This window comes from Triturus cristatus, chromosome 7, assembly GCF_964204655.1.
Source record: "Triturus cristatus chromosome 7, aTriCri1.1, whole genome shotgun sequence".
Classification (NCBI taxonomy): domain Eukaryota; kingdom Metazoa; phylum Chordata; class Amphibia; order Caudata; family Salamandridae; genus Triturus; species Triturus cristatus.
The window spans coordinates 752,198,924-752,212,174 of record NC_140590.1 but is presented as its reverse complement, the minus strand read 5'-3'; the positions used below and the strand labels follow the sequence as shown (position 1 = coordinate 752,212,174).

Sequence of the window (13,251 nt, the reverse complement as noted above, 5' to 3'; positions counted from 1 at the left end):
GCAGTAGGGTTAAGGCTGTGCCTTCCCCCCTGCCTCAGGTGGTGGATCAGCCCTCCCAGGAGGATGATTCTGAGAGCCCTGAAGGAACTGTCCTAGAAGAACTTGAACCTGATCAGGTTGAGTTTCTTGGGACAGGGGGACCTTCAAGGGCAGATCTGAGGCAGGCTCAATTAGACTGCCCCTCTCTTGAACCCCTCAGACAGCTGGCTGCTGCTGAGGCTGCAGGGAATGCTCAAGGTACCCATAGAGTGTATTGGGATGAAGGGCTACTGTATTCAGAGGCTAGAGACCCCAAGCCTGGTGCATCCAGGAGGTTGGTCATACCGCTGAAGTTCAGAGGCTTCCTTCTAACCTTGGCCCATGATATTCCCCTTGCAGGACATTTAGGCCAGAACAAGACTTGGGACAGGCTTGTCCCTCACTTTCACTGGCCCCATATGTCAGAAGATACTAAGGAGTTTTGTCGCTCCTGTGTCACCTGCCAAGCCAGTGGCAAATCGGGTGGCACCACAAAGGCCCCCCTCATACCACTACCTGTGGTGGGGGTCCCCTTTGAAAGAGTGGGCATAGATATTGTAGGACCAATGGACCCACAAACAGCATCTGGGCACAGATTCATACTGGTGATAGTGGACCATGCCACCAGGTACCCAGAAGCAATTCCCCTGAGGACCACAACAGCTCCTGTTGTGGCAAGGGCCCTGCTTGGAGTATTCTCCAGAGTGGGCTTTCCAAAGGAGGTCATTTCTGACAGAGGTACCAACTTTATGTCAGGATACTTGACTGCAATGTGGAAGGAGTGTGGGGTTAACTATAAGTTCACCACACCTTATCACCCACAGTGCAATGGGCTTGTTGAGAGATTCAACAAGACCCTAAAGGGAATGATAAAAGGATTACCAGACAAGCTTAGGCGAAGATGGGACATCCTTTTACCCTGCCTTCTGTTTGCTTACAGAGAGGTCCCACAAAAGGGGGTTGGCTACAGCCCTTTTGAGCTTTTGTTTTGGCATCCTGTAAGAGGACCCCTGTGTTTGGTGAAGGAAGGATGGGAGAGACCTCTCAGACAACCCAAACTAGACATAGTGGATTATGTACTTGGTCTCCGCTCCAGGATGGCAGAGTATATGAAGAAGGCTTCTAAAAACCTTGAGGCAAGCCAAGAACTCCAAAAAGCTTGGCATGACCAAAAGGCTGTACTGACTGTTTACCAGCCAGGACAGAAAGTGTGGGTGTTGGAGCCAGTGGCCCCAGCAGCACTCCAAGACAAATGGTCTGGACCCCACACTATTGTTGAGAAAAAGGGAGAAGTCACCTACTTGGTGGACCTTGGGACTCCCAGAAGCCCCCACAGGGTGCTTCATGTCAACAGATTGAAGGCATATGTTGACAGGGCAGACATGGGGCTACTCATGGCTACAGATGAGGGGCAGGAGGAAGAGAGTGACCCTCTCCCAGACCTGTTGACTCAGAACCCTGATGATGGCTCAGTTGATGATGTGGTCTTTTCTGACAGCCTCACTGTCCATCAGCAACAGGACTGCAGACAGGTTCTGCAATCCTACAGACATATGTTCTCTCTGACCCCAAGTCAGACAAACTGGTGCACCCATGAGGTGGACACTGGTGACAGTCTGCCTGTGAAGAGTAAAATCTACAGGCAACCTGACCATGTCAGGGACTGCATAAAAGTTGAGGTACAAAAGATGTTGGAGCTGGGAGTCATTGAACCTTCAGAGAGCCCTTGGGCTAGTCCTGTAGTCCTTGTGCCAAAACCTCACACCCAAGATGGTAAGAGAGAGATGAGGTTTTGCGTGGATTACTGAGGTCTCAATGCTGTCACTAGGACAGATGCCCACCCAATACCTAGGGCAGATGAGCTCATTGACAGACTGGCAGCTGCTAAGTTTTTGAGCACATTTGACCTAACAGCAGGCTACTGGCAAATCAAACTAGCTGAGAGTGCAAAGGCCAAAACTGCTTTCTCGACCCCAGGAGGACATTATCAATTTGTGGTAATGCCCTTTGGTTTGAAGAATGCACCTGCCACTTTCCAAAGGTTGGTGAATCAAGTCCTTACTGGGTTGGATGATTATTGTGCAGCTTATCTTGATGATATTGCTGTCTTTAGCTCCACCTGGGAGGATCACCTGGTCCACCTGAGGAATGTTTTAGAGGCCCTGCAAAAGGCAGGCCTCACTATCAAGGCCACTAAGTGCCAGATAGGGCAGAGCAAGGTTGTATACCTGGGCCACCTAGTTGGTGGGGGTCAGGTTCAACCACTGGAGAGCAAGATCCAGACCATAAAGGACTGGGCTCCTCCAACTACCCAGACTCAGGTCAGAGCTTTCTTGGGCCTGACTGGGTACTACAGAAAGTTTGTTAAGAATTATGGGTCCATAGTGACACCACTTAATGACTTGACCTCCAAGAAGATGCCAAAGAAAGTTCAGTGGACAGTAAGCCGTCAAAAAGCATTTGATGACCTGAAGCAGGCCATGTGCAGTGCACCTATTCTGAAAAGTCCAGACTACTCCAAAGAGTTCATTGTCCAGACAGATGCTTCTGAGTTAGGTGTGGGAGCTGTTCTTTCACAACTGAATGTAGATGGTCAAGACCAGCCCATTGCTTTTATAAGTAGAAGGCTGACCCCTAGAGAGAAACGTTGGTCAGCTATTGAGAGGGAGGCCTTTGCTGTGGTTTGGGCCCTGAAGAAGCTGAGGCCATACTTGTTTGGCACTCACTTCAAGATTCAGACAGACCATAAGCCCCTCTTGTGGCTAAATCAGATGAAGGGTGAAAATCCCAAACTTCTTAGGTGGTCCATTTCCCTACAGGGGATGGACTTCACAGTGGAACATAGACCTGGGACTGACCATGCCAATGCAGATGGACTCTCCAGATATTTCCACTTAGAACATGAAGACTCAACTGGTCAAGGTTAGTTTAATGTCCCTAAGTTTGGGGGGGGGGGGGGGGTTGTGTAGGAGAGTAGGGTCTGCTTTCTATGTTCACCCCCACTTTTTGCTTTTGCTTTACTGGTTTTCGACTTAGATGTGGCTGTGGGCCTGCTAATCAGACCCACAGCCCTGCTGTTCTCTCTCTAAATTAATACTATGTACTTTAGGTGCATAACCCATTTGGATAGGATCACCTTATTGACCCCTGTATAGTGTACCCTAGGTACCCAGGGCATAGGTGTACCCTAGGCCTACCAGGGGCTGCAGCATGTATTATGCCACCCCTGGCCTGGCCTTCCATTTTGACACAACTGGCTGATCACTCAGCTGGGGCAAGGTCATGTAATCACCCCTTGCTTAGGTGTAGTATTCCTATACCTAACTTACATATAGACACATGTGTACCTATCAGTCACTCCTATGGCAGGCCTTGACAATCCTGGAGGCAGAGTGCTTGGTAACATGTGAGATGGTGCTCTAGCATGAGCTGAGCCTGTCTGCAGCTTTCGGAACCTTGTCCTTATAGCTGTTCTATGATATAGCCTACCATATACTCTTAAAGTGCCTTATAATCTTAGACGGTTATGGTAACTAGGGTTTGGCTTTATCGAAACATGTCGTGTAAGGTGTCTAACACTGTGGAATAATACCCCCATGCCATTTCTGGACATGGGAATATTATTCCCCCCTTCTAGAGGGAAAGACATGTTAAAATCATACTTCAACTGTTAGCCTCTGACCAAAGCCTCAGCATCACAAAATGGATGCTGCTGCCACGACACAAGTCTGACCTCCTGCAGCTGGGAGTGATCCCAGCCAGGGAGGCCTGGACAATATGTTTCCTGCTTGGGGAGGTGCTAGCACCTCCCCAGACAGCCTTTAGTGTATTGGGGCAGGGTGGGCTGAAAGGAATGAGACATGCCTGGGGCACACAAGGTGTTCCTTGCATAGTCCAGTTCAAACCGGCGCTGGGGCACTCCAGCCCCAGCTCTGGCGCGAAACTGGACAAAGGGAAGTGGGTGTAACCACCCCCTCCCAGGTCCCACCCATAAAGCGTGACCTAGCAGGTATCCCAGCCCCCCAGATTAGTATAAGAGTGGGAGTTGGGCCTCAAGACTTTAGATTATCCTGAACCTGCAAAACTGAACAGAAACTCTGGACCTTCGACATTCGACGAAAGAAGAAGACTGAAGAATCTCCCTTGTAGCCAAGGAGTGGCTACCCTGTGCAAACAGGCACCATCAAGAGACTACCCTTTGCTTTGCCCACGTTCTACGAGGAACCGACTGCAGAGCCTGACCAGAGCCTTGACTTCCAGACTTCTCCGACCCTGATCCACATCGACAGCAAAGCTGAGATCCGTGGAGGCGACGAGCGACGTGGGACCGGCTACCTGGAAAAAGTGGCTAGTAACTTACAGCGCAGCTTCTGAGGTACCCTCGAAGTTGTGCACCGGGGATTGAGAAGCCCCAACCCCAAGCACCATCTGCACCGAAGATCAGCCCCCCACACTCCACGAGTCCTGCGTGGGGCCCTTCAGCATTTTCCTGCTTGCCGCGTCTGTCCGGTTGCTTGCCCGCTGGCTAGTGGCCTTTGTGACGACGCAACCTGAAATCTTCTGCGCTGGTTTGGCTCCTCCAGACTGGCCCCCACTTCTCTGCAAAGAAGAAGCACCCCAGACCTTCCTGGTCTGCACCAGAAGCAAGTCCTTCGTTCTTCGTGGGTTCCGCTTGCCAAGGCTTGGTGAGTCCTAGTCCGACTTCGACGCCGCCGACAGCAAGAGCCTTCGTGGGACAGCTCGCCTCCTGGTCGTCCTCGACGCTTCCTGGGCCTCCTGGCTGCAGCGACAAGCTTCACCTTCACCTGCAATCTTCACGACATCGCCTGGTTCCTTCCTGGTTCCACGTGGTCACTGGCTAGTGACCTTGACTCTGTCCCTTCTGCTTGCAGGTTTCTTCTCTTCTTGATCCCAGCCTTGGGATCCACCGGACACTCTTCACTGACTGCCTGTCAGCATCTTTCTTCAGGCATCCATAGGAGTCGACGACGAAAACGACGCATCTTCACCCCTATGCACCCGCAGCCTGAGGGCTAGGTAACTTGGGTCCTCCGGTGCTCATCAGGATAGTGACTATCCTAGTGTCTAGTTTTCAAGTCTCAACTTCCTAGCTACTCCGGAAGTGTCCTAAATCTACCGTTTTCTAAACTGTACTATTGCTATTGACTTTTACGCATTACGCGTGAGTGTTTCCACTCTGCACACGAATCCCGTGGGCCTCCCACTTCCTAACTAACGCTAGTGTAGTGTAGCCCCAGCGATTCCCTAGGCCTAGGCCTATCCTATTTCCGTGACAGTGGTTCTTATACCACTTACTTAGTATATGGTTTGCGTGGCCCCTAGGGCCTAACTGTATTACTTACCTGTGTGACTTAATGTATGCTTAAATAAGACTGTGTTGTACTTACCTCTAATCTCATAAAGAGTGCTGAGGGTTTGCTTAGAATAAATACACTTTATTTTATATATATATCTGTTGTGGTGTCCTTTCATTTGGTATTCAAGGGATTATATATGGTATCACAGCTGGCTTCACATGCCATTCAGAGTTTAGCCTAAGACTGCTCTTGTCCATGCTACCACTAGGATAGCTGGTCTATAAGGTTGACTTTACAACCAATCACCATAAGGGTATTTGGACTGATATAAGGTGTACACTAGAACTAGTGACATCATACATCAGGCCAACTTCTCACACGTGGTCATTGCCGGGCCGGTGTTCAACAGAGAAGTCCATCCCTTGCAGCGAGATGGACCATCACAGCAGCTTGGGGTTCTCGCCCCTCATTTGCATTAACCACAGCAAGGGCCGGTGGTCGGTCTGGACCCGGAAGTGGGTGCCGAAGAGATAGGGCCGGAGCTTTTTGAGGGCCCACACTACAGCGAAGGCCTCCCGCTCGATGGTGCTCCATCGCTGCTCCCGGGGCAGCAGCCGTCGGCTGATGAAGGCCACGGGTCTGTCGAGTCCCTCCGAATCTACCTGGGACAGGACGGCCCCAATTCCATATTCGGAGGCGTCCGTCTGCACCACAAACTCCTTGCTGTAGTCAGGGGCCCGTAGTACGGGGGCAGTGCACATCGCCGTTTTGAGAGTCTCGAAGGCCGTCTGGCAGCGGGGGGTCCAGTGTACATTCTTGGGCTGCTTTTTTGACGTGAGCTCTGTGAGGGGGCCGACAATGCTCCCATAGTCTCTGATGAATCGCCGGTAGTACCCGGTGAGGCCCAGGAAGGCCCGGACAGCTGTCTGGGTGGAGGGGGGTTCCCACGCCTGGATGGCATCAACTTTCGGTTGGAGGGGAGCCACCTGACCGCTCCCTACTTGATGGCCCAGATAGGTCACCGATCCTTGGCCTATCTGGCATTTGCTGGCCTTGATCGTGAGCCCGGCCCTTTGGAGGGCGGCCAGGATTGCTTTGAGGTGCCTTAGGTGCTCAGCCCAGTGGCTGCTGTATACGGCAATGTCATCTAAATAAGCCGCGCTGAAGGCCTCTAGCCCGGCCAGGACCTTGTTCACTAGTCTCTGGAAGGTGGCCGGGGCGTTCTTCATGCCGAAGGGCATCACCCGAAAGTGGTAGTGCCCATCAGGGGTGGAGAAAGCGGATCTCTCTTGGGCACCGGGGGTGAGCTGGATCTGCCAGTACCTGGCGGTGAGGTCAAAAGTGCTCAGGTAGCGGGCTGCCCCTAAGCGGTCGATGAGCTCGTCGGCCCGGGGAAGAGGATGGGCATCGGTCTTGGTAACAGCGTTCAGGGCCCGGTAGTCCACACAAAATCGTAGCTCCGGGTCAGGGAGGAGGCGAGTTGGACGCCTTCGATGGTCCCGTCGTGGTCGCTGGTCCGCAGGAGGTCGGGTAGGGGCTCGGAGTCGCCTTCGCCCCCGTCGTCGGTCGCTAGCAGTAGGCTTAGTTCGGTCCGGGCAAAGTGGGGTTTGAGCCGGTTAGCGTGTAGAACCCGGAGGGGGTTCCGGGGAGACTCCATGTCGATCAGGTAGGTGACAGGGCTCTTCTTTTCCACCACCTTGAAGGGCCCGGTCCATTTGTCCTGGAGGGCGCAGGGGTCAACCGGTGACATGACCCAGACTTGCTGGCCCGGCTCAAACTCGATGGTAGAGGCGTTTTGATCGTACCATCTTTTCATGTCCTCTTGGCTGGCCTCGAGGTTGGCTTCGGCCAGGGCTCGGAACTTTCGTGTCTGGTGTCGTAGGGTCAGGAGGTATCTGTAGACGTCGGGAGGGGCATCTCGGGGCTTCGTCTCCCAGCCCTCCTTGACCAGGCTGAGGGGTCCTCGGACTGGATGCCCGTACAACAATTCGAAAGGGCTGAATCCCAGGGACTTCTGCGGGACCTCCCGATAGGCAAACAGGAGGCACGGCAGCAGGACATCCCATCTCCGCCGTAGGGGTTCTTCCAGGCCCTTGATCATGCCTTTTAAGGTTCTGTTGAACAGCTCGACCAGTCCGTTCCCCTGAGGGTGGTATGGGGTGGTGAACTTGTACGTGACCCCGCACTGCTGCCACAGGGAGCGCATCTATTTAGAGATGAAGTTCGTACCTCGGTCGCTCACCACTTCTCTCGAGAAGATCCCCATTAAGGCCCGGCCCACTACGGGGGCTGTCACAGTTCGAAGCGGGATGGCCTCAGGGTACCTGGTTGCGTGGTCTATGAGGACCAGGATGAAGCGGTGACCCAGGGCGGTCCGGGGGTCCAGGGGCCCTACGATGTCTATTCCGACCCATTCGAACGGGGTGTTGACTGCTGGGAAGGGCTGGAGGGGGGCTTTGACCCGTCCCCCCGTCTTGCCGCTGGCTTGGCAGGTCTGGCAGGACCGGCAGTGGTTGTCCACGTCCCTCCGCATCCGGGGCCAGTAGAAGTGGGTCACCAGGCGGCTGTAGGTTTTGTCCTGCCCCAGGTGCCCGGCGAGGGGCACATCGTGTGCCAGGTTAAGGAGGAACTCCCGGAATCGGAGGGGGACCACCAGCACTCGACTGGCCCCCAGTTCTGCAATCTTCTGCTCGCTGTACAGTAGTCCTTCGGCCCAATAGACCCAGTGGGTTCCGGTCGGGTCACCGTTGGCCTGCGCGGCCGCTTGCTGCCGGACTCCTTCAAGGGAGGGGCAGGTCGTCTGTTCCTGCAAGAACTGTTCTCTGGTGGGGCCCCCATCGTGGCGCCATTGGGCAAGCTCCGGGAGTGTGCCGAGAGAGGCGATCTCGTCCGGGGGGGGCACCGTGGATCTGGCATCGGTGTCCGCTTCTTCTTCGCTGGAGGCAGGTGGTGGCACGGGCCCCTCGGGCTCGACGGTGTCGGCGGCCATGGACGAACGGGGGGCCTGGGCGGCCATGGACCGGGTGGTGGCGCAGGCCCATTCGGGTAGTCCTAGCATTCGGAGATGCTCTCGCCGCTCCACTTGAGCCCAGGGGGAACTCTCGAGGTCGTTCCCCAGGAGGCAGTCCACCGGAGCGTCGTCGCGGACAGTCACCTTCAGCATGCCCGTCACCCCTCCCCATTCGAAGGGAATCTGGGCCATCTGGCACATGCTCTCGCTGTTGTCGGCCGTCCGGACGGGGCATAGCACATTCGGCAGGATCTGTTCGGGGACCACCAGGTGGCAGCGGACAGCGGTGACACTGGCTCCGGTGTCACGGAGGGCTTCGGCCCGTCGTCCATTGATAGTGACCCACTGTTGGTACTTCTGGGTGTTGCTCGGGATGGGTGTTCGGGGCACCATTTCTCGGCTGCCCAGGCAGACCACGGACATGGCCGCCGGCTCCCACTCACGGGACCCCCCGTCGAGGGGTTCTTCCTCTTCCTCCCATTCTCCCAGGGCGGCAGCCGCTAGTTGTCGGGGCGGGGGCCCGCTGGTCCCACTTCGTCGGTTCCGGGGGCAGGCAGGGTCGCTGGCATAGTGTCCTGTTTGTTGGCAGCCGTAGCAGGTTATCGTGGGCCGGGGTCCGGTTTTGGCTGGCGTCGTCCCTCTTCGGGCTAGGTTCGGGGAGGTGTGTTGCGGAGGCGGCCCCCGAGGCGGACTCCGGGGCGGCCCGGCTGGGATGTCCCGATTCCTGTTCGACCCTCCTCCCCCGCCGCGCTGGCGGGGGGGTCCGGTGGGGTTTCGCTGGTACTCCCCCATCGAGCTCCGGGGGACTCGGGTGTTGACCCATCGATCGGCCTCGGCGGCGAGCTTCCGCGGCTCGGTCAGCTTGCTGTCGAGGAGGTGTTGTCTTAGCTCCACGAAGCAGTTGTTGGAGAGGTGTTCCCAAATAATGAGGTCGACCAGCTGCCCGTAGGTGGTGACCTTGCTCCACTTGATCCAACCTTCTAGGGCCCTGCTGAAAAAGTCAACATACTCTACCCACGTGGTACCGGGGATTTTCTGGCAGTCTCTGAAACGCTGGCGGTACATTTCCGCGGTTAGTCCATAGCGGGTGAGCAGGGCCTCCTTCATATGGTCGTACGAGGTCATCACCTCTTCCGGGAGCTGGAGTAGGGTGTCTCGGCCCTCACTAAGGAACCGACCCCATAGGCCGGCACCCCAATCCTTCCGGGGTACCCGATGGGAGGTCATGGCCACCTTGTACGCCTTAAACCACTGCTGGATGTCGTCGTTTTTATAGTACTCCTTGACGACATCTTTGGGAATATGGACCTTGGCTTCGGTGGGCGGCAGAGCGTCTCTATTGCTGGGGGTGCCGGTCTCCCCCTTCTGGGCCTTGAGCTCGAGTTCTTTGAGGCCCCGCTCGTGTTCGAGGGTCAGCTTTTTCTCCTCCAGCTCTCGATGCCGCTTCTTCTCCTCTATCTCCTCCTGTAGCCGTAGCTGTTCCATGGCCAATTTCTTTTCGGCCAGCAGGAGTTCGCCGTCCAGCCGAAGTCGTTCGAGCTCTAGTTCATGGGTCCGGACCTTCTCCCGCTCTCGTATTTCTTCCGCGGAGAGGCCGGTTTCCAGGCTGTTTCTCCCTCCGTTCGCTGGGGTCGGTGCTGGTGGCGTGGCTGCATTCAGGGGCAGGGGACCTTCCCTCCGGGAGGGACCCGCCTCGGACTCTATCCAGGTTCTCAGGGCTTTCTGCATCTCTTCCTTGGTACCTAGGCCGGCGGTCGCAATGCCCTTGTCCTTGCAGAACTGCTTTAACTCTTTGTGCGTGTACTCTTCCAATCGTTCTGGTTGGAACTCCATGGTCGCGGTGGTTTCCTGGTTGCTCATGGTCTCTGTTCGTCTGGATGGATAGTGAGTGGGTTACTTGCTTGTACGATCTGCGTTCGGCTCGGATCCCGTCGCTGGCCACCAAATGTTGGAAGGCGGACCTCGGGGGAGTCGGAGAGACCACCCAGGGGGGCCTCCACACTGTACGAAGTAGCCGAGCGCTGCTGAGAAGCCTCCTAGGAGAGGTCCTTCTCCTATACCGTACTAGCACAGTAACACCACCACACAGGACTCGAGGATGTTTATCAAGACGAGCAATTCTTTATCAGCATTTAGGAAGATACGGTTATCGATATATACAAGGGGGGATCGAGGGATCCGCAAGAGTCTCAAAGTCTTTGGTAGGGACGGGGTAGCGGGACAGTCTTTAGTAGCAGCTGGGTACGAGGGTACCTTAGGCCCAGTTCTTGATCCTCAAGCTGGAGGGACTCCGGGTCTCGGAGTGGTCGAGCCGCGACGGCGTCAGCAGGGCTCTGGCGATCAGTTCGTAGCGCTTGAGCCGCGACTAGGTCAGCAGGGCTCTTAAGGTGTTTCAGTTCAGCTCGAGCCGCGACGACGTCAGCAGGGCTCTGGGGGAGGTTTCAGCGAGGTTGGGCCGCGACAGCGTCAGCAGGGCCCCGATGTTCCGTGAGGTTCCTGGTCTCAATAAGGTGGAGCCGCGACGCAGTCAGCAGGGCTCGTGGTATAGTATCAAGCAAGAGTTCTTCTCCGTAGGGTCAGCCGCGATTCCGTCAGCAGGCTCTTGACTCCGGGATACAACTGCTGTCCCATTGCGGGGTTGCCCCAGATATAGGTCTGGAGCCCTTTGATGTCCGGACCCTTGTGCCTGGGGGGGCGGAGAGGCCGGGCTGGGAGAGGCCAGATGCCCAGCGGGAGAGGCGCCAGGCCCGGGGAGGCCGGAGGATGATCGCACGAGGTGTTGAGGGACGGTGGGGGTCCCATCAAAGCTCTCCTCCTCCGGGGGTGGTGAAGTGGCCATGCGGTGCCCCCGGGCCAGATCTTGGTGCCTCAATGTCGGGGCTTCGCTGGGGCCAAGGCCGAAGGCAGCCGGGCTGCGTGGGCTGGTGCGTGGAGCAAGCATGGGGGGAACCCCGAAGGGATGAGGGGTCCCTGTGTGGCTTGGAAAAGGGGGCCGCTGAGGCAGGTGTACAAAAACGGGTACAATCCAAAGGGGGCCTCGAAGGGAGGAGGGGTCCCTGGTGGCCTGAAAGGGCGGCCCGTGTAGGCCGGTGCGGGGGACGAGCACAATCCAAGAGGGTTAAGACCACGCCACGAGGCCGGGTCCAACATCCTCCATTCTGCGTGGGTTCCGCTTGCCAAGGCTTGTTGGGTCCTAGCTCGACATCGACGCCGCCGACAGCAAGAGCCTTCGTGGGACAGCTCATCTCCTGGTCTTGGTCATCCTCGATGCCTCCTGGTACCCGTGGCTGCTGCGACAAGCTTCACCTCTTCACCTGCATCTTCACGACATCACCTGGTTCCTTCCTGGTTCCTTCCTGGCTCCTGGCTGGTGACCTAGACTCTGTCCCTTCTGCTTGCAGGTATCCTTCCTTCTTGATTCCATCCTTGGGATCCACCGGACACTCTTCACTGACTGCCTGTCAGCAACTTTCCTTCAGGCATCCATAGGAGTCAACGACGAAACCCGACGCAAGTTCACACCTATGCACCCACAGCCCGTGGGCTAGGTAACTTTAGTACTCCGGTGCTCACAAGGGTACTAACTATCCTAGGGTCTAGTTTCCGAGTCTCGACTCTCTAGCTGCTTCAGAAGTGTCCTTAAACTGTTAATTTCTAACTGCTAGTAATTCTATCGACTTTTACGCATTACGCGTGAGTGTTTCCACTCTGCACCTGAATCCCGTGGGCCTCCCACTTCCCAACCTTTGGTAGTATAGTGTAGCCCTGTGTTCGTGACAGTGGTTCTTATACCACTTACTTAGTATATGGTTTGCGTGGCCCCTAGGGCCTAACTGTATTACTTGCCTGTGTGACTTAATGTATGCTTAAATAAGACTGTGTTGTACTTACCTCGAATCTCATAAAGAGTGCTGAGGGTATTTTGACAAGAATAAATACATTCTATTTTTATATATATCTGTTGTGGTGTCCTTTCATTTGGTATTCAAGGGATTACAAATGGTATAACAGCTGGCTTCACATGCCATACAGAGTTTAGGCTAAGACTGCTCTTGTCCATGCTACCACTAGGATAGCTGGTCTATAAGGTTGACTTTACAACCAATCACCATAATAGTTGTTTGGACTGATACAAGGTGTACACTAGAACTAGTGACATCATATATCAGGCCAACTTCTCACACTGATCCCCCAATACAAACCTTTCTAAACTTTTCCCTCTGATTCTTCCCCTCCAAAGCCCCTTTTTATTCATCCAAAAGCCTCCTCCTACTGCTATGACCTCCCAAACAAACAATATATCTAAATCCTTCACTCTTCTTTCCCTCCATTACCCTTTTCAATCAAAATAACAGACTAACATGCTCACTTCTCAAATTCCATATTCCACTATACTAATTCATCATTAATCCTTTATGGGTTCCAGAGTAGCGTGCAACTCGCCAATAAAGCGTTTCAACACCCCATCAGGGTTACAAGTGCTAAATGCACACCTTTTTCCCTTTTCTACCCCTCCCCAACCCTTCTCAATCCAAATAACTGACTAACATATCCACCACTCAAATTACTTTCATATTTCACCATACTAATTCAACACTAATCTTTATGGGTTCTAGAGTAGCGTGCTACTCACCAAAAAAACGCTTCAAAACCCCATCAGGGGTAGCAAGCACTATATAAATACAAACCCCTTTCCCTCTTCTATCCCGCCACCTACCCTTCTCTATCCAAATAACTGAATAACATATCCACCACTCAAATTACTTCATATTTCACTCTATTAATTTTCAGCACTTATCCTTTATGGGTTCTGGAGTAGTGTGCTATTCGCCAGAAAAGCGCTTCAACACCCATCAGGGTAACAGGTGCATTATGAATGCAAATCTTTCTTCCCCTTCTATCCCT

At 54.5% G+C, this 13,251-nt stretch overlaps 1 protein-coding gene across 2 annotated transcripts in view; it reads right to left on the bottom strand.

The window, feature by feature from the left end:
• Nucleotides 1-13,251, bottom strand: part of DNAH17 (dynein axonemal heavy chain 17) — a 14,992,541-nt gene that overhangs the window by 5,407,111 nt on the left and 9,572,179 nt on the right. The window lies entirely within an intron of this gene.